The sequence below is a fragment of the Sus scrofa genome, chromosome 9 (assembly GCF_054392235.1).
Source record: "Sus scrofa isolate SSC_HxYL_T2T_F1_AM1 chromosome 9, Sscrofa_HxYL_maternal_Yorkshire_Landrace_v2.0, whole genome shotgun sequence".
Classification (NCBI taxonomy): Eukaryota; Metazoa; Chordata; class Mammalia; order Artiodactyla; family Suidae; genus Sus; species Sus scrofa.
Genome location: NC_139391.1, coordinates 80,584,942 through 80,611,562, shown reverse-complemented (window position 1 = coordinate 80,611,562; position 26,621 = coordinate 80,584,942). Strand labels below are relative to the sequence as shown.

General features: G+C 40.1%; 1 protein-coding gene across 8 annotated transcripts in view; it reads left to right on the top strand.

Annotated features, from left to right (window-relative positions):
* The window catches only part of SLC25A13 (solute carrier family 25 member 13), a 524,650-nt gene that overhangs the window by 372,875 nt on the left and 125,154 nt on the right, over positions 1-26,621 (top strand). The window lies entirely within an intron of this gene.

The window sequence follows — 26,621 nt, the reverse complement described above, 5'->3', positions numbered from 1 at the left end:
GTGACACAAGCCAGGGAACACCTAGGGCCACCAGAAGCTGGAAGGGGCAAGGAATGGTTCTCTCTTAAAGATTCTCGGGTGTGGGTCTGCCGACACCTTGATTCAAATGTCTGGTACCCAGAACTGTGACAGGGTGAAATTCTGTTGTGTTGAGCTACTCAGTTTGTGGTACTTTATTATAGCAGCCATAGGAAATGAGAAAGCCTATAGTTGCAAAGAATCTTGGGAGGACAGAAACCAACCAGCCTGATACCAAAATATAGCTTTTTTCTTTCTTTTTTTTTTTTTTTTCTTTTTTTGATTTTTAGGGCCACACACATGACATATTGAGGTTCCCAGGCATGGGGTCTAATTAGAGCTACATCTGCCAGCCTATACCACAGTCACAGCAACATCAGATCCAAGCTTTGTCTGCGACCTACACCACAGCTCACGGCAATGCCAGATCCTTAACCCACTGAGTGAGGCCAGGGATCAAACCCGCAACCTCGTGGTTCCTAGTCGGATTCGTTTCTGCTGCACCATGGCAGGAACTCTGATAGCTTTTTTTCAAGTAGTAGCTTTTGGCTAGAATCAGATGTTTTCCAGGCAGATACCCCTGCTGGATACTGTCTCCTGAAGGCTTTAGCTATGTCTGGGCTCAGGCTGAGCGCTAGCATGGAAGTTAAACACCTGTGCACTGTATGAACTTCTGAGCTCAACCCTTCCAGCTTGCTGGCAAAGGGATCTTGTTTTTTGGAGCCCTCCTGATGCTAGTTTAATGATTCATGAGCCTGTGGCTTGGCCAGCCTTCCACACGTGGAAAGCTTCTTGTGGATGGCCATCCACTCAGTCACTCAGCGGCTGTCTGAGATCCTCACATCTGTGCCTGGCACTGGTTGGTATGTGCAGGATACCAGGGTGAGAAGAAAAAGAGTGCTTGCCTGCTTGGCCCTTCTGATTTAGTGGAACAGACAGGTGCTAATCAGAAAACCACAGATAAATATGAATTGATGTTATGATAGGAGCTCCATAGGAGAGACATGGTGTGAGGGACAATAGGGGGGGCTTCGTGCCGACTGGGACATCAGGAAAGAATTCTGATGAGTGATGTTTGCGTTTGAGCTTTGGGATTTGGGAGGGTGATGAGGGTGGGGGCAGAGGGAACAGTGGCTGCAAATGCTCTGTCACATTCTGAAATGTGAAGGCTGGCACACATGGAGCATGGAAAGTACGTGCAGGACACCCTTGGGGAGAGTTAGACCATGGCCAGACTGTGTGGGAAATTGCACTTCCTGTTAAAGATGGGGCAGTCTTTGTCATAAGAGCAATGGAGAGCCACTGAAGGGCCATGTGAGTTGGGTATTGGCACGGTCTGCTTGTGCTCCAGCATCCTCATGGTTAATAACTGTGATTTCATCAGACCTCACTCTCCCTTCTAATCGCCCATTGTATTTAGATTTCCCTGCATTCCACTGTTTTAGTAGATTAACTGATGAGTTTAATCAATTTGTAAAGTTCCTTGAGGGGGCTGGGGCCTGAAAGCCTCTCACTGGCTGGACCTCTGGGCAAGAAGTCTTTTCTCAGCAGCTGAGGAGGGAGAAAAGGGGAGGAGTTGGGACTCTAAGAGCTCCTCTCTCTATGTTTAGACAGTATGAATTCTCCATGTGTTGTTGGATTTGTCTATATAATTTTCAATGTGTCTTTTAGGTTTGGTTGGTATTGTTATGTTTCTGTTTAAAAGAAGCTTTTTAACTGCAATTTTAACTTATTGTTCACATAGCTCTCTACTAAGAGCAAGGGAAGGATAAACTGTGTCCCTTTGAGCTTGGCAAACATGTTTCTTTTTGTTACTAGGGGAAGTCTCATTAGAGAGGTTTGAAGCTCAAAAGCTGTTTGAGAAGGACCTGGTCTTACCTGGGAAGGCTGAGCACAGCCTGAATAAGCTGGAGGTGTTGGGTGCCTGGCCTCTTGGGCTCAGAGTGCCCTCTGCCTGTTACAGGTCCCACCCCTGACCATGTGGGATGTGCCCTGGGCAGCTCTGGTGTCTCATTGGTTTGCTAGGATCAAGCATGAGCTAACAGTGTTTCTTGTCCATCTCCATGTGGGACCTCTGAGCTCCGGGCAAGAGCAAAAGCTGGCTCTTCTTTTGAAAAAAAGGGAATGTCAAATCCTGATTTCTTGGTGACAAGCTGATGCATCCAATTTACCACCTAGTCCGCCTCCTGTTCCATTAAATCGAAATGATAGCAATAAAATCAGCTTCCACAAATGATTCTTCTCAGAGTACAGAGAATCAGTCCTGGGACGATGCTCATTTTGAGGCATGAGGAATAAGGATGTCAGAGAAGAAAAGATGAAGAAATCTTGGGTTTTAAAACATGTGGCTGTATAAGTAAAGTGTGTCCTCTGCCTCTCCCATGTTTGCTACTTATCCTTCTGAGAGAAAATAAAAAGGCCCTTTAAATACTTCACAAGGTGAAGGAGGATATAATAATGTTGTTGATGATAAAATCATTTTTATATACCTGTTTTCACTTTGTGAGGCTGACGCGATGAAATCCAGGCCTTGGCCACATGCTGAGAGTTAATGAGGTTTACAATTGGCAATGCTTAAAGAGTATTAGGGTAATGTATTTAAACATCAGCAGTTCACAGTCTGAAATACTCATCATCTGTCAAATATAATCCAGAATCAATAAGAGGAGGTCTTTCAGTTTGTTAATGAGGAAAGTTTTCTACCCTGCCAGGGTGGACCCAGAGTTCAGATAAACACCTGAAATCCATAAAATATAGAATTAAGCAAAGCCATCTCTTTAATTAAAAAAAAAAAAATCTTGAGAATAATCAACAGCAGTCACCTGAGAAGCTTAAATTTTCTTCTTAGTCATCAGACTCCCAAATTAATCTACCCAAACAAAAAGCCTCATTAGCAGCTCTCATTGAATCAGTGTTATTTTTTCTTTCTCTCAAGGTGTCTGATTAACCCCCTTTCTCTTTGCATTACTCACTTTGTGTTAATATTTGATGTCTGAAATCATAGGGGGTGCGTGCAATGTGGTGGCTAGACGCTGTCTGCGCAGAGTAAATTAAAAAGAATTCTTAAAAAGGTTTGTATTATGTCGCTGGTATATTAGAAAACCTTTAGGAGTGTCAGGTGCCTGGGTTTATTTTTCTTTTTAATTCCAGAAAGGGTTGATTAATGACTAGGTGCTGATTTCACTTCTCATTCATATGTACGGATAGCCCTCCTCCTCCTCCCCCTTCTCCTCCATTCCAACCCAGGCCCTCTTTTAGAGAGTTTTGCTGTCAAGGGAAGGTGAGAAATGGGGCCACAGCTGGAAGGGGGAAGGGCGGGTGAAAGGAGGACCTTTTTCCTTTTCCTTTTTTTTTTTTTTTTTTTTTTTTTGTCTTTTTGACATTTCTTGGGCCGCTTCTGTGGCATATGGAGGTTCCCAGGCTAGGGGTCCATTCAGAGCTGTAGCCGCTGGCCTACACCAGAGCCACAGCAACCCAGGATCCGAGCAGTGTCTGCGACCTACACCACAGCTCACGGCAACCCCAGATCCTTAATCCACTGAGCAAGGCCAGGGATCCAACCCGCAACCTCATGGTTCCTAGTTGGATTGGTTAACCACTGAGCCACGATGGGAACTCCAAGAGGATCTTTTTGAAGTGGGTAGATAATAGTGTAATGCATGCCCACGGGAATGGCTGCTGTGGCAGGGATTTGACCCCTGGCCCGAAAACTTCCCCATGCCATGGGCACCACCATAAAAAAGAAAAAAGAAGTTGGGGGGTGACTAAATGAGAGGCATGCACAAAGACTGCTGGTTAGTGTCCTGTGATTGTTGTCAGAGGAAAATCAACTCAGGTTGCTTGCTGAGCTAGTCGACTGTTCTTTTCATGGAACAGGCTTTTGGAGAGCATTTAAAAAATTTTCATGTGACAGCCTCCTGATCCTTAAAGCCTTTTCTGATGTAATTAGTGGTGATAGTAATAATGTGATTTTTTAATATAGTAAAATGAAATGTGCCAACGTTCGGAAGATCTGCGTAACTAAGGGAAATGTCTTTTCTGGTTGACTGGAAAACCATGGTGTTAGAAAATCATATATGAGTTAAAGATCCATTCAAAGTACAAGATAGACCCATGGATTTTAATGTAACAGAGCAGAAAAGAGGCCACTGATACAGTTTCAGATTCCATATTGCACCTAATCATTAAGAAACTATCCCTTGTTGGGCTTTGGTGTTGTATCATGGATTATCTGCAAGTATCGAAGAAAACTATTAAAGTGTTCCTTTTCTAATTAGGAATCTGTGTGAGGCTGAAATCCTTCATATCCTTCAACCCAAACAATGTATTATAGCAGATTGAATGCAGCTGTCTTCCATTAAGTCAGATATTTAAGAGATTTGCAAAGACAAAACTGCTTTTTTCTTGCTACATTTTTATTTTAGAATATAGTTATTTTTCATACAAATATGTTTTATGTATTACCATGTAATAGGCTTATTCACTTTTTAATGAATTAATATTTTAAAAAATTATCAATTTTAATTTCTTACACAGTAAATGTGATAGGTACAACCCACATAATTAAAAGTCCTTTGGGATCCTCAATAATTCATAAACAGGTAAAGGGGTCTTGACACTTTGAAAAATTCTGAGCTCAAAAAATGGATACTGTATGGGGCAGAGGTGTTGATGAGGTGTGGTGGTGGGATTTGGAAGTTTTCTTCTTCTCCATGGATCAGAACACAGCATGGCTGCTGCCTTGGACCCACTTGAGGGCCCACCCTAGGGTTTGTGGTCATGAAATTCAGGGCAAGACCAGTTAGTGTGGCAGTTTGTTTTCCAGCTCCTGAGTCTGGCTGCTTAGCTGCTGGCATAGAGCAGGAACTGTTGGCTGTAACCAAGGTTTGAGGGCTTGGCCATTGAATAACCCAGGGTGGGAGGTGTGCCGGGGAGGTGAAGGTCATGCAAGAGAGCAGTTAGAATGATTGACTATAGCTTTATTTCCACTTTTTAAAATTAAACTATAGTTGATTTACAATGTTATGCCAATTTCTGCTGTAAAGTGACTCAGTCATACATAAATACATATATATGTATATTCTTTTTTAATACATATATATTCTCCTGTGGTCTGTCCCAGGAGTTTGTGTATAGTTAGTTCCCTGTGCTATAGTAGGACCTTATTGTCTGTCCATTCTAAATGTAATAGTATGTCTCTATTAACTCCAAACTCCCAGTGCATTCCACTCCCTTCCCCCTTGGCAACCATAAGTCTGTTCTCCATGTGATTAACTATATCTTTAATCTGGATAAGGGGCAAAGAAAGGATACTGGACTTGGACACAAAGACAATGTGGTAGGCTTACTGAATTGTAGGTTTCGGTGTGCTTGAAGATGGTCGAAGCTGGGGAAGGAGAGAGTGAGCAGGAAGATCAGAAGATAGTGGCCAAAAGGTGAGGGCATGACATTGAGAATAAGGAGGTATTGCAGTATTAATTATGGCAGGAGTCCAGAATTGGACCATGGAACTGAGTGAGTGAGGATGGGTGGAGAAAAGATCAGTGGAAGGGGCAAGTTCACATGATTGGCAGGGTTAGGTGTTGGAAGGTTTAGCATATTGAAAATATTGAGAATTAAGGGAGGAGTAGGGTTGAAGAACATGTCAATGAGTCAGGACCTAAAATGTGGGAAGGGGATAGGGGGTTATTAGGTGATGCAAACAAGGAGGGGTGCTGAGTGCTATAGTCAGAGACTGTGAGTATTTAAACTGGGGGTTGGGAAGGGAGAGGGTTGGGGGATGGTCTGCAAGGGGCAACAGGGAGGAAGGAGTATACCTCCCTGCTTATAAGCCTGGTGCAACCCAGGACCGCCAAGGAGAGCCCCTCACTTCTCAGGAAGCATGGGCCCTAGGGAAGAACCAGGTGTTGGTTACAGCGAGTAGGTGATGGATATTTAGAGGATTCCTCTGAAAGAGATTCTACTTAGAGAAGTGATTGAGGATGAGGTTTTGCTCATCATGCCCTATGAATTCTAGAGGGTCCAGCGAGGGAGGGGGATTCTGGGAGATGATGACAGAATAGGGAATGTGCAGAGCCCCATGGGGATTGGGTATGGGTGATAAAGGGTAAACCGGGAGTCTGGGACTGCTGGTGGAGGTCCAATGAGATTAGTCCTGTTGGGCTCCAGATTGTGCTTGCCCTGCAGGAGATAGATATCTTCACAGGGAGGCCAGGAAGCCTGGGGAGGGGCTATCTTATTACTTGAAAAATTTTTAAAGCAAAAATATTCTGTGGGATCAGAGCTTGGCTGTTTTTACCCTATATGGTTAGATTAAAGGATGAAAAAAGCAGTGTTACTGAGTGCCCATAGGGTTCCAAATCTGATGCTAACAATTTCCATCCTTATTTAATCCTCATAGCAAGTCCTTAAAGTTGGTACCTGTACCTCCCCCCACCCCGTGCTTACAGAGAGAGATGCAGAATCATGAAGTTTAAATTGAAGTCATATAATTTAGTGTTGGAATTAGAATTTGGATGCAGTTCTTTTTGGTTTGTGCCCAGTCTGCTCTGCTGGGGAACTTTATGTTCATGTGCATGGAGCTTGCATGAGAACTTCGCATAGTCTTTGCTTAGAAGTTCTGATGTTCTTTGCAATACATTTAGCCCCTAAAACTGATTATTTGCCTAACTTAAGGTAGACATAAAACCTTCATGAGAGCTATCCCAACTATCATCCACCCCCACAGATTAGCAAAAACTGTCCTAACATTCTTCAGAGGTTTGTGTTTTTGTTTTTGTTTTTTTGTTTGTTTGTTTTTTTAACTCAGGAGTAGTTTGGGGGATACTTTTCCCCTTTTACTCATAGGTTCAACCTTGAGGTCCCATTGCACACCATAGTCTCAGAATTCTTGCCTGTACTGGGCCAACTGAAAATACCAACCCTTCTTCCACGACATTCTTTCCATCATGTCAGGGTGCTCAGAAAATATGTGATGAGCAAATACTGTCTGTTTGAAACTTAAATCTAAAATTGTAAAGGAAAGGAAAGGAAATCAAATGTAAGCTGTTTCCTGGCTACCTCCAAATGCACTTCTCTACCAATGTCACTGTCATTGGCACAGGATGTAGAAGTTGCTTAAATTAAAAACACTCTTGCTAAGTGTGAGGAATTCCTGAAGTGAAATGTGAGGAGATAGTGCCTATTAACTTTCCCACTTATCGTGGCATAATTGTCAGTGAGTCACTTCCTAGTAAACACAGTGAGAGTCTCAGACTTTAATGAAGGTTTTGGAGGGTGGAGCTGCCATTGCACTTTGATATAAAGATTTGGGGATCTTTAGTCTGAAAAATTAAGAAAGGAAAGAAGATAACTTTAACTTTCATAGAAATTATACGGTAACTTTATTATTATATTATTTAATTATAGTCTCTGTAATAAAGGATATTTGGTAGAGCGGCTTTCAGTTACATATCTGAGAGTCCCTTGATACTTAAAAAATTTATGTCAATTTCAGATTTATTAATTCATTTAACAATTTTTTATTGACACTATGTGCCAGGCACTGTTCTAAACAAAACAGATAGATGTATGCTCTTATATGGCCAATAGACCTATGTCCAGTAGATAAATGTTGTAGAGAGGCAGGTGGCTGTATCTATTAAAGCAAGAGAAGGAGATGGTGAGTGACCATGGGCTCTGAGGTGTTACAGTCCATAGGGTGGTCAGAGAAGACCTCTTTGAAAAGTGACACGTAGGCAGAGAGAGTGAGCCATGTGAACATCTATGAGCTGAACTTTCCAGGTAGAGCGACTAACAGATGCAGAATGCCTGAGATGAGAGCATACTTGACATCTTTGAGATGAAGAAAAGAAACCAGTTTGATTAGAGACTGGTGAGGAGCAGAAAAGAGGAAGAAGTCAGAAAGATATCCAGGAGCCAGCTTATAAAGATACTATAGTATTATATTTCAAGTGTAGGCAGAAGTCTTGGGAGCCTTTTGAGCCCTGGACTCGGACATGATCAGGATTACATTTTCGAAGGATTCCCCCCAACTAATTTGTAGAGAATAGAATGAAGTGGGCAAGAGAGGGAGAGAGAAAGGACTAATCAGCTAGCTGTGGAGATGGTAAAAAAAGTGGTTGGATTTGGGATTTTCTTGATAGATTGGATATGGGAGAGGGCAGTCTGAGCAACGGAGGGGATTCTAGAGGGATAGGTTTGAAATCAAAACTAAGTGTTCTTCAGGACATGATAAGATTGATGCCTATTAAACATGCATTTGGAGAGGTAGGCCGATGTATGTTAGGATCTGGATTAATTTTAGGGGACAGGTCTGGGTTAAAAATAGGAGTCAGCCAAATTACTTTCTTGATCTGAGCCAATTTTCCAACATAGGGAATTGATGTTGTAATAACTTGCTAAGGTTCAACAAGTTGGGTGTTGGGTTTTTTGGTGGGAACAAGAACCTTTTTAATAATGAGTATTATGAATTCTTTTTTTTAATGTTTTTGGCATTTTTTAAATTGGGGTGTGGTTCACTTACAGTGTTGTTAGTTTCAGGTATTCAGCAAAGTGATTCAATTACACACATGTATATACATGCTTAACCTTAGATTCTTTTCCATTTTAGGTTATTATAAGATACTGACTATACTGCCCTGTGCTACATAGTAGGTCCTTGTTATTTACCTAGTTCGTATATAGTAGTGTATACATGTTAACCCCAAACTCGTAATTTATCTCCCCACCCTCCGCTTTGGCAACCGTTTGTTTTCTATGTCTATGAGTCAATTTTTGTTTTGTAAAAAGGTTCATTTGTATCTTTTTTTTAGATTCCACAAATAAGTGATATCATATGATATTTGTCTTGTCTTTGTCCGACTTCACTTAGTATGATAATCTCTAGGTCCATCCTTGTTTCTATGGATGACATTATTCCATTCTTTTTTTATGGCCGAGTAATATTCCAGTGTGTGTGTGTGTGTGTGTGTGTGTGTGTGTGTGTGTGTGCGCGCGTGTGTTTGTGTGTATGTGTATCACATTTTCTTTATCCATTCATTTGTTGATGGACATTTTGGTTGCTTCCATGTCTTGGCTATTGTAAACAGTGCTGCTTTGAAAATTGAGGTGCATGTGTCTCTTCAGATTAGTTTTCTCTGGACAAGGCTCATGAATGGGATTGCAGGATCATCTGGCAAGTCTATTTTTAGTTTTTAAAGAAACTTCCATACTGTTTTCCATAGTGGCTGTACCAAATTACATTCTCACCAACAGTGTAGGAGGGTTCCTTTTTCTCCACACTCTCTCCAGCATTTGTTTCATTATAGACTTTTTTAATAATGGCCATTCTGACAGGTGTGATGATACCTCATTGTAGTTTGATTTGCATTTCTCTAATAATTAGTGATATTGAGCACCTTTTTTCATGTGCCCGGAGGCCATCTGTATGTCTTCTTGGGAGAAATGTCTATTTAGTTCTTCTGCCCATTTTTGAAGGGTTTTTGTTTTGTTTTGTTTTGTTTTTTGACATTAAGCTATTTGCACTGTTTGTGTATTTTGGAAATTAATCTCTTGCTTGTAGCATCATTTGCAGATATTTTCTCTCAGTCCATAGGTTGTCTTTTCATTTTGTTTTTGGTTTCCTTTGCTGTGTAAAAGCTATTAGGTTTAATTAGGTCCCATTTAATTATTTTTGTTTTTATTTGCATTACTCTTTGAAATGGATCCAAAAAAATATTGCTGCAGCTTAATGTCAAAGAGTGTTATGCCTATTTTCCTATAGGAGTTTTACAGTATTTGGTCTTAACATTTAGGTCATTAATCTATTTTTAGTTTATTTTTGTATATAGTGTTAGAGAATTTTTTGGATTTTCTATCCTGTTCCATTGATCTGTATTTCTGTTTTGTGCCAGTACTGTACTGTTTTGATGACTGTAGCTTTGGAGTATACTGTGAAGTCAGGAGCCTGATTCTTCAGTTCTGTTTTTCTTTTTCAAGATTGCTTTTGCTGTTTGGGGGCTTTTATATTTCCATACAGATTTTTGTATTTTTTGTTCTAGGATTTGTTGAGAATTTCTGCATCAGTTCATCAGTGATATTGGTCTGTAATTTTCTTTTTTGTGTGTGATGTCTTTGTCTTGTTTTGGTATCAAGGGGATGGTGACCTCACAGAATGAATTCGGAAGTGTTTCTTCTTCTGCAGTTTTTTGGATTCATTTCAGAAGGATAGGTGTTAACTCTTGTGTAAATATTTGGTCAAATTCACCTGTGTACCCATCTGGTCCTGGACTCTGGCTTGTTGGGAAATTTTAAATTACTGATTTAATTTTAGTACTTGTAATTGGTCTGTTCATATTCCTGGTCAAGTCTTGGGAGATGGTACCTTTCTAAGAATTTGTCCATTTCTTCTAGGTTGTCCATTTTATTCAAGTATAGTTGCCTGTAGAAGTCTCTTATGATTCTTTGTATTTCTCTGGTGTCGGTTGTAACCTTTCCTTTTGCACTGCTGATTTTATTTATTTGGGCCTTCTCCCTTTTTTTCTTGATGAATCTAGCTAAAGGTTTATCAATTTTACCTTTTCAAAAAAAACCCAGCTCTTCGTTTTATTGATCTATTTTTTTTTAGTCTCTGTTTCACTTATTTCTGCTCTTATTTTTATGGTATTTTTCATTCTACTAACTTAGGGTTTTGTTTGTTATTCTTTCTCTAATAGCTTTAGTCAAAAGGTTGGTTGTTTTAGATTTTACTTGTTTCCTGAGATAAGCTTGTATTGCTGTAAACTTCCCTCTTAGAACTCCTTTTGCTGCATCCCATAGGTTTTGCATTGTCATGTTTTCATTTTCATGTCTTTAGGTATTTGTTAGTTTCCTCTTTGATTTCTTCAGTGATCAATTGCTTGTTTAGTGGCATATTGTTTAGCCTCCACATGTTTGTGTTTTATACAGATTTTTTTCATGTAGTTGACTTCTAGCTTTATATCACTGTAGTTGGGAAAGTTGCTTGATGTAATTTCAAGTTTTATAAATTTACCAAGCCTTGCTTTATGGTCCAGTATGTGATCTATCCAGGAAAATGTTCCGTGTACACTTGAAAAGGATGTGTTTTCTGCTGCTTTTGGATGGAGTGCCCTATAAATATCTTAAGTCCATTTGGTCTAATGTGTCATTTAAGGCCAGTGTTTCCTTATTGATTTTCTGTCTGGATGATCTGTCCACTGATGTAAGTGGGTATTAAAAGTCTCCCACTATTATTGTGTTACTGTCAACTTCTCCTTTTTTGTCTGTTAACATTTGCCTTATATATTGAAGTGCTCACCCTTGTGTTATATTTGTCATGTTTTAATCAATTGTTTTTATCTTCTCTTTGACCAGTGGGTATCTTTGTATTTTTTCTTTGTTTTTTTGTTTTTGTTTTTGTTTTTATTTTTGTTTTGATAGGATCCATTAATATTGGAGAGTTTTCTTGCTTTGTGGCAAAACAGAATGTTATTCTATATATTTCCTACACTTGGCCACTCTTCCATGGAGCTCTTATTCTTTTTAATGGCAGCTGTATATAGAGACTGCAATCTGAGTATTAGGTATGTTTGTTACTTTTTTGTTGTGGTTACTTTGAGGCCTTTTCAGTGGATAGAAGAGGGGAAATGTCTTCAGTTCATACTGGTATTTCTAATTCTCAAGTTAAATGGACAAAATTAAACTCAATATTTTTACTTCTTTAATTTTTCTACTTTACTCTTTCCCTGAAAATCTTGGTTACCAGCAACCTCAGAGAATTACAGATTTGCAATATGTAGGATATACTCAATAATACCAGTATTGCTGCTAACAGTTACATACTGAAGGCCGCTTAAGATTTCTTTTTAGCTCTATTTGTGCTTAGACCATGTAACTCTAAGTATATACAGTGAAAATACTGTTTTAAGGTGATTTGAAATAATTCGTTTCTATCTACAGTTTTGCCACCAACTTGATGTATGGATGTTTTCATTCATTTCAGTTTATTTTCAATTTTTAGGGACTGCTTTTTTTTTTTTTTAGACTTAATTTTTGCATATATAAAACAAATGTTTCCTGAGTCAAAACTACATAACAGAGGCAAGGAATACACAGTCAGAAAAGTCTAGCTGGAAATGCCTGTCCCCTTCAACTTGTCTCTACACTCTTCCTTATAGGTCACTTCTTTTTCTTCTAGTTTTCATGTTTTTCTTCCACACACTATTTCTCCTCCAAATATAAATAAATTGGTATGAATGTATATTCATGTCCATATTTTTCTCCCTTTTCAAACCCAAAAGGTAACTATGTAAACTCTATACTGTGTCCATACTTTAGGAAGGAGTTCTATACTACTATTTATGCAAGCGTATATATAGTATATGCACATGTGTGTGTGTTCTATTCAGAGTTCTCCAAAGAAACAGAACTCGTAAAACGTATACAGTTGATCTTTGAACAACACAGGAGTTATGAGCTGCGACCCTGCTAGCAGTCAGAAATTTGAGTATAGGAGTTCTTTGGGGGTGTATTGGGTTAAGTGTCCAGTGTTACTGTGACTCAGGTCACTGTTGTGGCATGGATTTGATCCCTGGCCCAGGAACTCCCACATCCCATAGATGTGGCAAAAAAAAAAAAAAAAAAAAAAAAATTGAGTGTAACTTTTAGTTGGCTTTTCATATCCAAGATTCCGCTCCATATCTGCAATTCTTCAATGCCCGTGGATTCAGTCAATCTTGGATCCTATACCACTGCAGCATTTACTATTGGAAAAACAAAAACAAAAAAAACCAATCTTTGTATAAGTGGATCCTAGCAGTTTGAACCCATGTTCAAGGATCAGCTGTATAGAGGGATGAGGAGGAAAGAGGAGGGGAGTTGGGGGTGGAGAGAGAAGGAAAGATATACTAGGAGGAATTGGCTCATGTGGTTATGGAAGCTGAGAGCTCTCACTCTCCATGGGTAAGCTGGAGATCCAGGAAGGTCAGCAGTGTAGTGTCATTATGGATCTGAAAGCTTCCATGCTGTCTGCAGGCACACCACCCTCCCAGTACTGCCACATGTTCACCAACCTGGAAGCTGCCTAAACTCTGTACTTTTGGAATTTTTATGGAGGCTTCATCATGTAGGTGGATCAGTTCTTTAACTCCATCTCTAGCCTCTCTCCCCTTTCTAGAGAATGGGAGATGGGATGAAAATTCCAAGCTTCTAATCATTCCTTGGCTTTTGTGGTGAACAGTTTCTATCCAGGAGCCCACCAAGAGATGCTTAGTAAAAGATCGATCAGGTTGATTTCTAACGTAGAGCCCATGTTCAACTGTGTACCAGAAAAGTTGGCAGTGTACCACTTACTGGTAAAGATCCTGGGAAATAGGGTAGCAAATCTAAAACTTTATTTTTATTTTCTCTGCAAATTCATCTACATGGACGTCTTCAAAAAATAAAACTGTGTTAAATGAGAAAAAACGAGAAAAACACAACTGACATTAATTCACCCTATGCAGATTCAGTTTCAATGTAAGGGGTGATTGGCATGGGGCCCCAAGGTGGCTATTTCTTTAGATTAATTCCTGGTGAATAGTTGAACTCCCAATAATGTGACTCTGCTATTTTATATGATTTTATGTTTTTATTCCATTTGGAGCATTATGGAGGGATGTTGCTCTGTCTCCAGAGGGTGGCCGCTTCTCACCTCCTTTGCTGTTGCTACCATAGTCTGAGGCATGACCATCTCTCACTGAGATCATTGTAATTGCCTCTTAACAAGTCTCCCCACTTCAGTTCTTGCTTCCCTGTGTCTGTTCAGCACAGCAGCCCGAGTTGTCCTGTTAAGACTTGAACAGGGTCATGTTGCTCTCTGGCTCACACTCTCTGATGACTGGCTCCACATTTTACTTGGGAGTAAAAGCCAGAGCCTTTACTGTGGCCAGCAAGACCTTACAGTGCCTACTCCCTTCTTCCCTTACCCCCTGCTTCACCTCCTGTGATCCCTCTCCCTAATTAGTCTTTTCCAGCCCCACTGGCCTTCTTGCTGTACCGTAAACACACTGTGAAGTCTCATGTCAGGGCTTGTGCAATTCTTCTTCCCCCAGGAAGCTCACTCACTTCGTTAGGTCTTTGTGCTGATGACACCTTCTTAGGAAGGCATTACCTGAATAAGCTGTTTTAAATTGTACCCCCAACAGTCCTTTATCCTTTCACTGTAATGTTTCTCACCCTGGTTATCTTGTCCTGTAAGGATTTTATTAATTTGTTTATTGTCTCCCTCTCTGCCTTCACACTTGACTGAGAGCTGCATAAAGGCAGGGATTCTTGTGTGTTAGGTTTCCTGCTCAATCTGCAGGTCCTAGACTGCGCAGCTGACACAGGACCCCTCGTCAATCATTATTGAATGTGTTTGAACGGATTGCATAGACAGAGTGCCATGAGCGTGTGAGGTATTGTTATCAAGCTGATGAGGGGATGAGATTCTCAGGCTGTCTTTCTGGTTCCGTAGTGAAATGCAACAAGATAAACTCTCTAGTTGGCATTTTCTCCCAGGAACTCTCACATTTTCTGCAGTCTGTCTTTGTAACAGTTGCTGAGACTCTTGGCGAATATTTTTTCTTAACTTGTCTTCACTTTTATCCTTTCCAAATAGGCTGGTACCATAGTAGTCTGGGGTCTTTCTTGTTTTTGTAAAATTACTGTGGATGATTCCTTGTATCAAGAAAACCACATACATGATTAGGTTCTTGATCCTTTTTAGACTCCTGCCCCTCCCCTTCAGCACCCAGGGAAGGCCAAGGAGTTCCCAGGCTGGGCAGCATTTGGCACCACCACACCTGCCCCTCTCTTCTCTCTTTATGGTCTGGTGAGTTACAGCTTTCTGCAGCAGAGTAAATAAATGCAGCTATGACTCTTCTCTTTTAATAGATTATAGTTAACATTAACCTTCTAGTTATTAATTTAGAATATATTTTCTAAAATTCGTTAAGGGCATTGGATTTCTACCTGGAGAAAACCTCCCTTGAAAGTACCGAGGATTCGCCACACATGTACTTACATTGAAGGCCTGTTTCTCTGGCCTTTTTGATTTCCTGATCAGTGCTTTCTTCTAGAGTGTTTTTTTTCCCTCAAGTCAGGAAATAAAACAGTCACCAACTTAAAGAAAAGGCATTAAAACGCTGATGTTGCTTTTCCACAATTAGTAATAATTGTACTTAAAAAAGCAAGAGTCACAAAAGTCTCATAGCTCAATTTGCTTTTGCACAAATGTAAAAGTACACCCAACAGTTTCTAATTTTGATTACTATTTTTTTTTTTTTTACAATTGCTGTTCTGTGTTGCAATTGCCTGCTTTAAAAAAAACGTGCTATTATTATGAGACATCTAGAAATAGGACTTGCTAATAAATGCAGAGATAGTGTGGAATAGGAAAGGGAGACATTGGGCAGAAAAATTTTCTTTTCTTACCTTTTCTTCAGCAGTTATGTAGGTTCTTCCAGAGAGTAACATAAACTATAAACTCAAGTAGAGCAGGCTGACATAGTTATAATAAATGCTTTTGGCTATTTTAATGAGAATCCACGTTCATGGGTGGCCTGTGTTAATAGGTAAATTTATTGTGTTTTGTTAGTGATTATTTGTATAGCAAAACATAATTAAATATGAAAAACGTATTTTTTTTCTTTGCCAGATCTTGTGCCAGTTCTTAAGCAAATTATGTTCATGTAGTAAAATTTTAATTAATCTGTATTGAGGATAGAGATGGAAATAGCGTTCTGTTTATTGTGGAATCCAGAAACACTACTTAATCAGAATGTTGTGAGCAGAACTCACTTTTTGTTTCAATTCCCATTAGTAACGTTTCTTAAGTTTTTAGCTACTTTTCCCAGCCTTGACAGCTGATAAAATTTAAAAATTAAAACTAAATTGTATTTGCTATCCTAGAATGTCTCAGAGCATCATTTGGAACATGACTTGTTTTAGAGGCATCGAAGATGTGGCTGAATCTATACTGATGCCAATATATCTAGAAAATGTTTTGCTGAAAGATTTAACTGTGCTGTCAATTTGTTTCTCATGATTTACCTCATTTCAGAGCAGAGTTTTAAAACTAAAATGGAATATACGTTTGAAATACCAAATAATTTTTTTTCCTTGCTAACCACATCTCAACCCCCAGACTGAAGGTGGTGGCAGAGGCTTTGTTCAGGGAGTTACATGAATATCTGTGGAGCAGTGGGGGGTAGAAGCATGGCACCTGAAGTTAAAGCCATTCCTTTTGTGTGGTATCTCAGTCCTTATAACCAAGAACTTTTTTGTTCTTGGCAGAACTCTAATTACTCTTAAGTTGACTAAGGGCAGCTTTGGGGCCGCCTCCTGCACCTTAATCAGCACCCCCACCTCCATTTCCAGTTTTTTTTTTTTGGTATGTGTCCTTTAAGATTGACATTGACAAGTTGGAGTCCCTGTGTAATGGAAGTGATAGAGGACAAGTTGTAATTGGTCATAGGCTGAAAACTTAGGCTTACTTGGAATTATGATGTTCCTCAGAAAAATGATAATTCTGTGGTTTTGGAGTGATGATCTGGTAGGAAGGTGGGTGGGGAGGGGGAGACTTCAAGTGTTGAGACTATGTTTGTGGAGTAAGCACATTGTTTTTCTTAGGGTGCTTATTTGGGGTGGCATGAGATGGAGGGCTGCTGGAGCACATTGGAGACAGCTGCTACTCTTAATGCAGCAGTTGTGCTAGAATACCCTCTATAAACCACATATTACTATTTCTAAACTATAGAGCACTTCATTAAACTTTTAATACTTCAAATGTTTTAGATAATGCAGCATGAAGTATTCTTTCCTTTCTGTTTCTTCTCGTGTCTTGGTTTTTAAACATCTTAACCTTTAAGTTAATTGTTTTACTAAAATCAAGTGCTTTCTCTCACTTTGTCAGAAAAGAGAGTTAAAAAGTCTTTGATGATCTGAGATGCAATTAATGGAATTACTTTACAACTTTGAGTAAATTTAAACTTTGAGTAAGGAATTTAATCCTTCCTTGCTTACATTGAACTGTTATGACCCTATTGATGCAAAGTTTTACCCTAAAACTGGGTCTCGGTTCTCTTGTTAACGTAAGAGAAATTTCTGTAAATTCAATTTGGAATCAACACGTGGGCACTTTTGGGGTTTCTTTTTCATGATCTTAAATACAGAAAATCATAATCTATTTTAAGCTTCTTATAAATGATGGAGCACTTGTTTACATGGGTAAAATGACTCTATCTAAGTAGTGTATTGAAGTTCATGTTAATGTTTGCTATTTAATGACACCTAATGATATTCAGTGAAGGGTTATGCTAAACCGAAGAGAAAATGTGTTACCCAGGCAACTGCCTCAGGCAGACTAGAGATTTAGGCATATGGCTCTATAGTACACATTATTTCAGCATCTTTAAGCATAAAGAACCGCACATGTAATTGACTGTGAAAAATTACTGCTCAGTTACTGTATTGTGTGGTCATAATAGAAGTAAACGAATACGTCATTGTTGTTGGAACAAGTCTGTTGGGAACCACTTGTAGACTCTACTATTTAAGAAGCAAAAACACAATAAGAAGAAAATAGCTGGTTTAATTAACATATAAAATTGGGTTAATTTGAATTCAGCTGGCACGGCAGATATTAATGTTGGCTTTTTTTTATGAGTGTGATATTCTGGCTCAAGCCTGTGTACTTCTATTTGTTCTTACTCACACCATGAGTAATTTTATTTAAAAAAATCTGATAAAGGCTACTTCAGTCACTTAATTTTTACTTTGCCAAAGGCTTATTTTCTGATCACATCAGGAAAGGTTTTTGTGTATTATATGTAATGTAAGATTTATAACTGAAAGAACGTGTTAAAATATTTGAGTCATTGATAATGTTTTTCAAAGGGAAATCAGTAAAACTTGATTTCATGTGTTTTTTAAAACTTAATTTACTGTTCTTTGATCACAGAGTATCTAACTGGGCAGTACCTACATGGGCAGATGCAAGATGGTAGCACATTTGTGATGACTTCTTTTTGGTTTGTGTTAGACGCCTCTTATTTGTTTCTCAGTATCACTTTAATCATCATTACTTTGTTTCAGGGATTCAGAAAGACACATTTGGCATAGTGTTCCAGTTACAAAATCATTTAACTCTATCAATTTTTGGTATTTTAAAAGGTTATTTAAGCAAAGCACACCCATAGGGCATCTGCTAAAAGCACTTACGACAAGATTATTCGTCGAGCGTCTTCTGTGCCTCAGGTACTCAGTCTGTGGAATGCGGGCGCTCTTGTGCTTTTCAGCTCTAAATGAAAGGAACCCTCCAACTGGAGACTGAAGTCACATATGCAGAGTTTGGCAGTGTGTACTCGACTGGAAGATTTAGAGTATGTAACTGGTTTCCAGAACAGTCTAACAGCTAACTTGCTACTTTATGCAGTGATCTTCCAGGGTATGATGGTCACTTAAAGAAATGCTACTTTAAGTTTCCCTTGTGTCTCAGTGGTTAATGAACCTGATTGTTATCCATGAGGACGTGGGTTCGATCCGTGGCCTTGCTCAGTGGGTTAAGGATCCAGCATTGCTATGAGCTGTAGGTCCCAGATGAGGCTCAGATCCTGTGTGGCTGTGGCTATGGTATAGGCTGGTAGCTACAGTTCCAATTAGAACCCTAGCCTGGAATCTCCATATGCCCTAAAAAGACAAAAAAGAAAAAAAGAAAAAAGAAAAGAAACGCAAGTTAACAGATTTGTGTGCCTGCTAGCTTTTCAATTACTATTTCTTACCTGTAGTTTATCTTCCCATTACCCTTCTTCATTTGCCATTTTAATCAAGTTGAAAGCCTTCTCATCCAGGCTTAAAAGAACGAGGGAAGATCTAGGAAACCTAGATATTTTTTTTTAATCTACTTTGCTTACCAAAGTGTTTTCCAGTATGATTTGTAACTATTTTCCCCTTTTTTTCACCAATTTCTCCCTTTCAACTTTTTCCTCCTTTAAAGGCAGTCCTCAATTTCAGTTGAGTTGTTTATAGTGTTTTTGTAAACTTAGTATACTTTTTCTTTTATCTATTCTTTCCTTTCCATCAGAATGGTTTTAAATTCATAATTTTATTTTATTCCCTGTGTTGAACAATATATCCATGTAGCTTATTTTATACATAATAGTTTGTACCTCTTAACCCCTTACCCCCTATCTTGCTCCTCCCCCCTTTTCTCTCCCTACTGGTAATCACTAGTTTGTTCTCTGTATCTGTGAATCTGCTTTTTTATTATATTCACTAGTTTGTTGTATTTTAAGATTCTACATATATGTATTTTAAGATTCTACAGTATTTGTCTTTATCTGACTTATTTCACTTAGCATAACGTCCTCCAAGTCCATCCATGTTGCTTTGCAAATGGCAAAATTTCACCTTTTTTTTTTGCAGCTGAGTAATATTCCTCTGTGTGTGTGTACACCAGGTCTTCTTTATTCATTTTTCTGTTAATGGACACTTAATTTGCTTTCATATCTTGGCAATTGTAAATAATGTTGCTATATACATTGGGGTGCATGTAACTTTTCAAATTAGTATTTTTTTGCTTTCTATGGATATATACCCAGGAGTAGAATTGCTTGGTCATATGATGATTCTAAATATTAGTTGTTTGAGAAACTTCCATACTATTTTCCACAGTGGCTGCACCCAATTTACATTCCCACCAACAAAATACACTTTTTCTTCTCAAAAACCCAAGTCTTTGGATAGATCTCAAAATGCTTTTTACCCCATGATATAATTAAAATACAGAATATTTTGTCATCCACATTATTGAACTTTCTCAATATTGGTACTTATTCAAAATAGGAACAATATAAGATAGCTCGTTAGCTTTTTAAAAATAATGATATATTTAAGAAATGACAGGATAGGAGTTCCCATTGTGGCACAGCAGAAACAAATCCAACTAGGAACCATGAGGTTACAGGTTCGATCCCTGGCCTTGCTCAGTGGTTACGGATCTGGCGTTGCCGTGCTGTGGTTCAGGTTGCAGACATGGCTCAGATCCTGTGTTGCTGTGGCTATGGTGTAGGCCGGCAGCTGTAGTTCCGATTCAGCCCCTAGCCTGGAACCTCCACATGCCTCGGTTGCACCCCCCTCCAAAAAAAAAAAAAAGAAATGACAGGATAGAGTCATATGGCGATAGAGAATATGATTTGTCTCCAGTTTTAAAAAGCTTGTGGTGGTTCTTTTCTTTAATACATTGGCACACTTGTGGGGATTGGTCATGATTAGAGCTTTTTTATCACTCAAAGATTCAAAGATAGGTTGGGGAGGTGGCAGGACAGGGGGATATACTGCCCTGAGATCATTGGGAAGTATTATTTAATGGGGAAGGAAAGAAGGAATGGAGAATAGGGGACGTGTAGGTAAAAGGCATTTTTGAGTATGTAATTGAACAAACTTGAAGAGGGAATTAATCATATTTAAACGTATTTGACCTCTCTGATAAGCATGAAAATGTTGGAGGTACAAGAACGCCCTCTGTAAATCCCACTGGTTGGCACAGTCAGCCTTAGGCAGCTTGAGTGATGTTCGAAGTGAACTGCCAGGTGGTGGACAGACAGGTAGATCAGGAAGTATGGGCATATCACTTACTGAGTTAAGCTCACAATTACAAGAACCTATGTGTTTATCTTCTTTTGGTAATACAGAGGCAGTGATATATGCAGAGGTGGTATTTATAGGCTAAATTCATGATAACAATACAGTACAATTGCTAATAAAATCTTTAATAGGTTTTTAAAGCCAGGCAGTAGCCTGCTTGTTTGAATAATATTCAATCTGCCAGATTTCATTGGAGCCAATGAATTTAAATAGCCCCTTGGCAAAGGCTGCAGTGACATTTGAACCCGAATGCATGGTAGAGCCAAGGAGCCCAGCTGGCCTCAGAACAGATGCACTCCCAGTAATGCCAGGCCGGTGCTCGAGCCAGGGTAGACACGGGTGTCTACCTGTGACTGAAGCTGGAAGAAAATGAGATTGTGGTGTGAAGGGCATTGGAGAAGGTACCTTTTACAAATCAGGGAAGGGGGATCTCTTCCAACTTGCCCAGCAAGATCCTGCTGCCAGTTAGGCGAAGGGAAAACTAGAACTTGGGCCTTGTTCTACCTTATGATTGATGGTTTTGAGAATATAAAGTGAGGCAGTAATTCATTGTCTCTTTCTTTCTAGAGTATGTGAAGAACAGTTGTACTACATTTACATAATTAGGGCTGTGGAGGCTGAGTTTGTTTGCTCAGTGACCATCAACTGGCATAGTAAATAAAATCTTTATTTATGACTTCCTTCATCATCTGCCTAAGTAGCGTTTTTCATATCCTCAGCAACTTCAGGGCCTCGGAGCCTATGATTCTCTGGCTGGTACAGAGCCCTGGGCATCTCCAGGGCACACCTGACTTGCTCCTGGGCTTGGAAAGCTATGTGCTTTAACTTCTTCCCCCAGCTCTGTCTCGAAGACATATCCTGGATTTGACCACTTCTCTTTCTCCCTCTCCTGCTGTGACCCTTCCCCCACCCACTGCAGCCACTTCTGCTGGACTCATGGCTTCGCCCTGCAGTCCGTGCTTCAAGATGTCCGAGTGCTCTTTCCAAGAACTCACATCACTAAAGCACTCCAGCAATGGCTATTTCCCTTGTGTGCTTGGAATGGAATCCATACAGCCTGTCTGGCCTGACCCCTCCTTCATCCCCATCACCCCCACTGCTCCCCGGACCAACTTTGCAGCTGCTCAGGTGTCTCCTGGGGCCATGGAGCTTGCCATGGTTGGCCCGTCGCAGGGCCAGCCCTCACACTGAGGATTCTTACTCCAAAATGCGCTGTTCTAGATCTTCCCAGTGCTTGCTCCTTTTTCTCATCCAGATCTTTAATGAACCCACCAGGAGGCATTTCCTCACCACATATTCCCATGATTCTCAAGTGTGGCTGCCGGAGAAGTTTTGAAAACAAAAACAAAAACAAAAACAAATGGTACCTCTGATCCCTCCTCACGCCCATTCTATAGGCTTGTTGGGGCTAAGAGGTGCTACTTGAAAGCACTTCTCAGTGTTTTCCTCTACACAGCAGTTATCTGACACAGGGCTACCTTATCTTTGGGTGTGGATGTTTGTGCTCTTCATTTGCCTTCTCCACTGGTGTGGGATTCCTTGAGGAAATGGATTCTTTCATTCCTGTTCATTTTCATGGTATCTTCATGCCTAGGGCAATGCCTGGCACATATTAAATACAGGGTACATATATGTTTGGTGGCCTGACCATTGTATATTTGCAAGCTGTTTGGGAGGGAGATAAAAGAATTGGAAACTCCACAAAGCTGTTAAAGCCATGGTGGCCAAAACTCTCTTGATAAACTTGTGATCACAGGAGAGCCCAGTTCTGTTTTTGTTTTTCTGTGTGTGCTTTTTCTTTTGGCATTTGCAGATACTTGAACCTGGGTGGTCTGGTGGTTGGAACCCAGTTTTTGGAGTTAGATTTTACTTTTATCTCTGCCATTAATACCGGGCAATTATTTGGCTTCTGTTGTCACACACAGAAGAGGGTTATAAGGAGAAGTTATTTTTGTGAAGCACTCTTGTGGTTAGGAACCTTAAGTAAAAGTGGTAATTGGATTTTGATATGGTGCACTGTCTACAGCCAAACTTCCTGAAGTCTAAACAGATCAGATCCTTATGTGCAGTTGCTTAAATTTTCATGGCCGCAGAGTTGGCCTGGAGATAGGAGCCAGGCAGGAGATGAAAGGGACCACACTGGGTACAAGCCCTTGCTGAGGGAGAATAAGCAAAGGTGGGAAGGAAGAGAACTGGAGGTTTTCCACCTTGGATGGCCAGAGTCAATGTGAGTCTTTCTGATCATTTGCTGCTTTTTTCAGTTCTCCCCACCCCCCACCCATCCCTTTATTCAGTCCTTCTGCCTCTATGCAAATTTAAGTCCTTGTGTTCTTGTTTTCATAGAGGTTTTTATTCTTAACTAATGAAGTAGTTCAGTATGTGTGTTATTGAAAAGATTAGAAAATATGGGCAAGCGAAAAGAAAAAAAAAACTAAAATTTCCCAATGTTTTAACTACTTGGAGATACCCACGGCTGACACTTTGGTGTCCATCCTTCAAATTTTTTTGAGTATGTATATAAAATATCATTTTCATCCATTTTTAACAACTATGTCTATGTCATAATCTTGAGTGGGGGAGGCCTGTGAAAATGTGACTTCTGTATTTCCCTGTCAGCTGATCCATATCCCACTATTAGTTGTGTCAGGTAAGCATTAGTGTCATGTTGTGACTGTCCCTCAGATACTAGTCATAGAGTCATGTGATTTATTTTAGAGGGCATCTAATATTGTCAGTGAAATTTGGGAAGTTGAGAGTGGAAAAGGAATTAAGTAAGCTCACCAGCCAGGTCTGAACTTGATTAAGCTTGTGTTCTTTGTTCTAACTTAGGCTAATACCCATTAAATCTGTCAAGCAAGACTGGAGTACTGTTTATATGAAAAAAAAAATATACATTCACACACACAGACATATATATAAATGTTGTTAGGTATCAGGCTGCAAATGAATCTAGTACTATGTAATTATTCTGATAGCCTTCTCGTCAGATTATCTTGAACACCCAAAATGATCTTGATGAACAGTAAAGCATTATGATTTCATCTTTCATCTTTATACCTCCTGCATAGATGTATAATACTTGTGTCTAACAGCATTACCAAATTACATACCTTTTTGGTATCCATAATATGCCTAGGATCGCAGAGTGTTCTTTGGCCAGTTACAGTTATGAAACCACGTTGGTGTTGCCACTGGAGGATTTGCCATCCAAATAGATAATTGTCAGTTTTCTCATACCATTTTGAGAGATGAGGTTCTGTTCTTCTGGGATTTTCAGACTTTAAAAAAGGTGCCGTTTAACTCACCTACTGTCCATGCAGGGGGAATTTAGCAAATGTAATTGTTTTTTGCCTTGACAAACTTCTGGTGAGTGTGCGGCTGTCCAGTGGTCAGTGCTTGCTCAGAGGTCTTGGGATGTGAGGAGCAAGAAGAAAGCAGACAGAAATGCATTTCCCCTGCTCTGCTGCCTCAGTGACCTGGAGCTGGGTGAGCGAGCATCACCAAGTGAAATGCTCTGGGATAGTTTCATTCATAGCTTCAAGTAGCCTCTGTTCAAAAACTCCTAGATCTGTGTTTCCTATCTTGGCCTCTGTAGTTTGCTAGGGCTGTCATAACAAAGTACCACAAACCAGGTGGCTTAAAAAAAAAAAAAAAGAATTCCTTCAGTTTTAGAGTTTAAGACCAAGGTGCTAGCAAGCTTGGGTGCTTCTGAGGTCCTGTTCCATGCTCTTTGGTAGCTCTGTTTGGAAGGTTTACTGGCAGTCTTTGCAGTTCCTTGGTTTACAGGAGCATCACCCCATCTCTTCCTTCATCTTCACATGGTGCTCTCCTTGTGTGCCTGTCTGGGTCTAATTTTCCCCTTTCCATAAGCTCTCTAGTCACTCTGAACTGATGCTGCCAGACTCCAGAGGGACCTCATCTTAACCAGGTACACTGGCAATGGCCCTCTTTCCAAATAAGGTCAATATTCTGAGGTTAGGACTTCTACATGGACTTTGGTGGGGGACACAGTTCAACCCATATTAGCCCCTCTGCTGAGGTGGTTTCCTACTGGACACCAAACTTCAGTGTCCCCCGGGTACCTCCAGTTTAACATGGTCAGAATTGGTCTTACTCTCTCACAAGTCCCTTCTTTCTCCTTTTTTTTTTTTTTGTGTTCTTTATCTCTTGGGGTGGCACCACCATCCACTCAGTTTTCCAAGTTAGAAGTCTTGGAGTGACTTGGCCTCTCTCTTGGCCCTCAGCCTCTGGCCTCCAGTTGCTACCAAGTGTTGTCTTTCCTGCCTCAGCTGTATTTGTCTAGCTTCCCCCAGCCCTCATGCTGAAGCCCCTCATTGAGACCCCTGCTGTCTCTAGCTGTCAGGCTGTCTCCCCACATCTCATCTTTCCTCTGTTTAATTCATCTTCTGCACCAGTTCCTTTTCTAAAACAAAGATCTGAGGCTGATACTTATTAACCCCAAAACCTCCAGTGACTTGTAACTGCCTGCTTGCAAAAAAAAAAAAAAAAAAGGTCAACATTCTGTAACTGGTCTTCAAGCACACCCTTCGGTCATCACTTCTGAGCTTTGTTCTTTCCTCAGTGGAGATCGTCCTCCCCCAACCCTTCTCTCTTCTCTCCATCTGCCCCAAACCAGTGGGAATTCTGTCTCAAGTCAGATGGGAACCAGGACACCTGGTTTTCAGGGCAAAATGCCAGAAACCAATTGTTCCACCTTGTGCAAGCCATAACTTCTAGCTTTCTCAAAAGCAAAATGAAGACGTTGAAGTAGATGATCGTTAAGATCTATTTGGCTTTGAAATTTGTTCTTTAAATGCCACTGCTTCTTGAAGCATTCCTTAATTCTTCCAGGCAGAAAAAAAATCACTCTTCCTTCTGTGACCCTTCATGCTTTATTCCTTCTTTTACTTTTGACAGTCAGCTCGCATCCTGGTGGGGGTACCTGCACGTGACTCCCTCCCCTTGCCCCAACAGGCTGTCAGCTCCTTGAGGCTGGCCGGGCACCTTTGACTCAAATGTGCTTCCCTTGGCAGCCCCACCTACCCCTGTTCTGCGTGTACAAGGATTCTCCTGAGGAAGACTGTACTCCAGGAGGAAATGTTCAGGGCAGATACTCTTCTATAACATCTGCTGTTCCTGAATGTTCCCTTGCATCCCTAAAGTTGTGTTTTTGGATGACGAATGACATAGAGACAGTGTAAGGAGCACACCATGAGTTTTCCTTTCTTTGTGGCATTATTATAATCAGGTGACAGTCTGATAAATAGCTAAGGTAACTTTGTAGCACTTTGTATAAAAATGTGTTCTCTCTATAAGATGTTTAGAGGTAATTAAGTGTTCTGTGAAACATGGGAAAACACTCCTGTTTTCTTCCTCCCTCAATATGGTCCAGAGACTTGGACTATTACCGGTGTTATCATTGAAATATCTGGATATTTAAAATTCAAAATAGGGAGTTCTCATTGTGGCTTAGCGAAACAAATCTGACTAGTATCTGTGAGGATGCAGGTTCAATCCCTGACCTCACTCAGCGGATTAAGAATCTCGTGTTGCTGTGAGCTGTGGTGTAGGTTTTAGAGGTGTTTCGGATCTGGTATTGCTATGTCTGTGGCAAAGGCCAGCGGCTACAGCTCTGATTCGACCCCTAGTCATGGGAACTTCCATATGCCGCACCTGTGCCCCTAAAAAGCATCAAAAAAAAAAATATATATATATATATAATAATAATAAAATTCAAAATAATGGTGAAGAACATTCCTAGGACAGTCTTTGTGGATTTATTTACCCCTTGGAAGTCAAAGCATGAGTGTTTCTTCCTAATGGATAGACTTGATCATGTCCTGACCCAGCTCAGAAGATTTTAGTCACTCCTTGCTTTTTTGAGAAGGAAGACCAGGCCTTTTCCTTGTCTTTGGGCTCATCTCTGAACTTCTGATCTCCTTTCACAGTGTTTTCTTGTG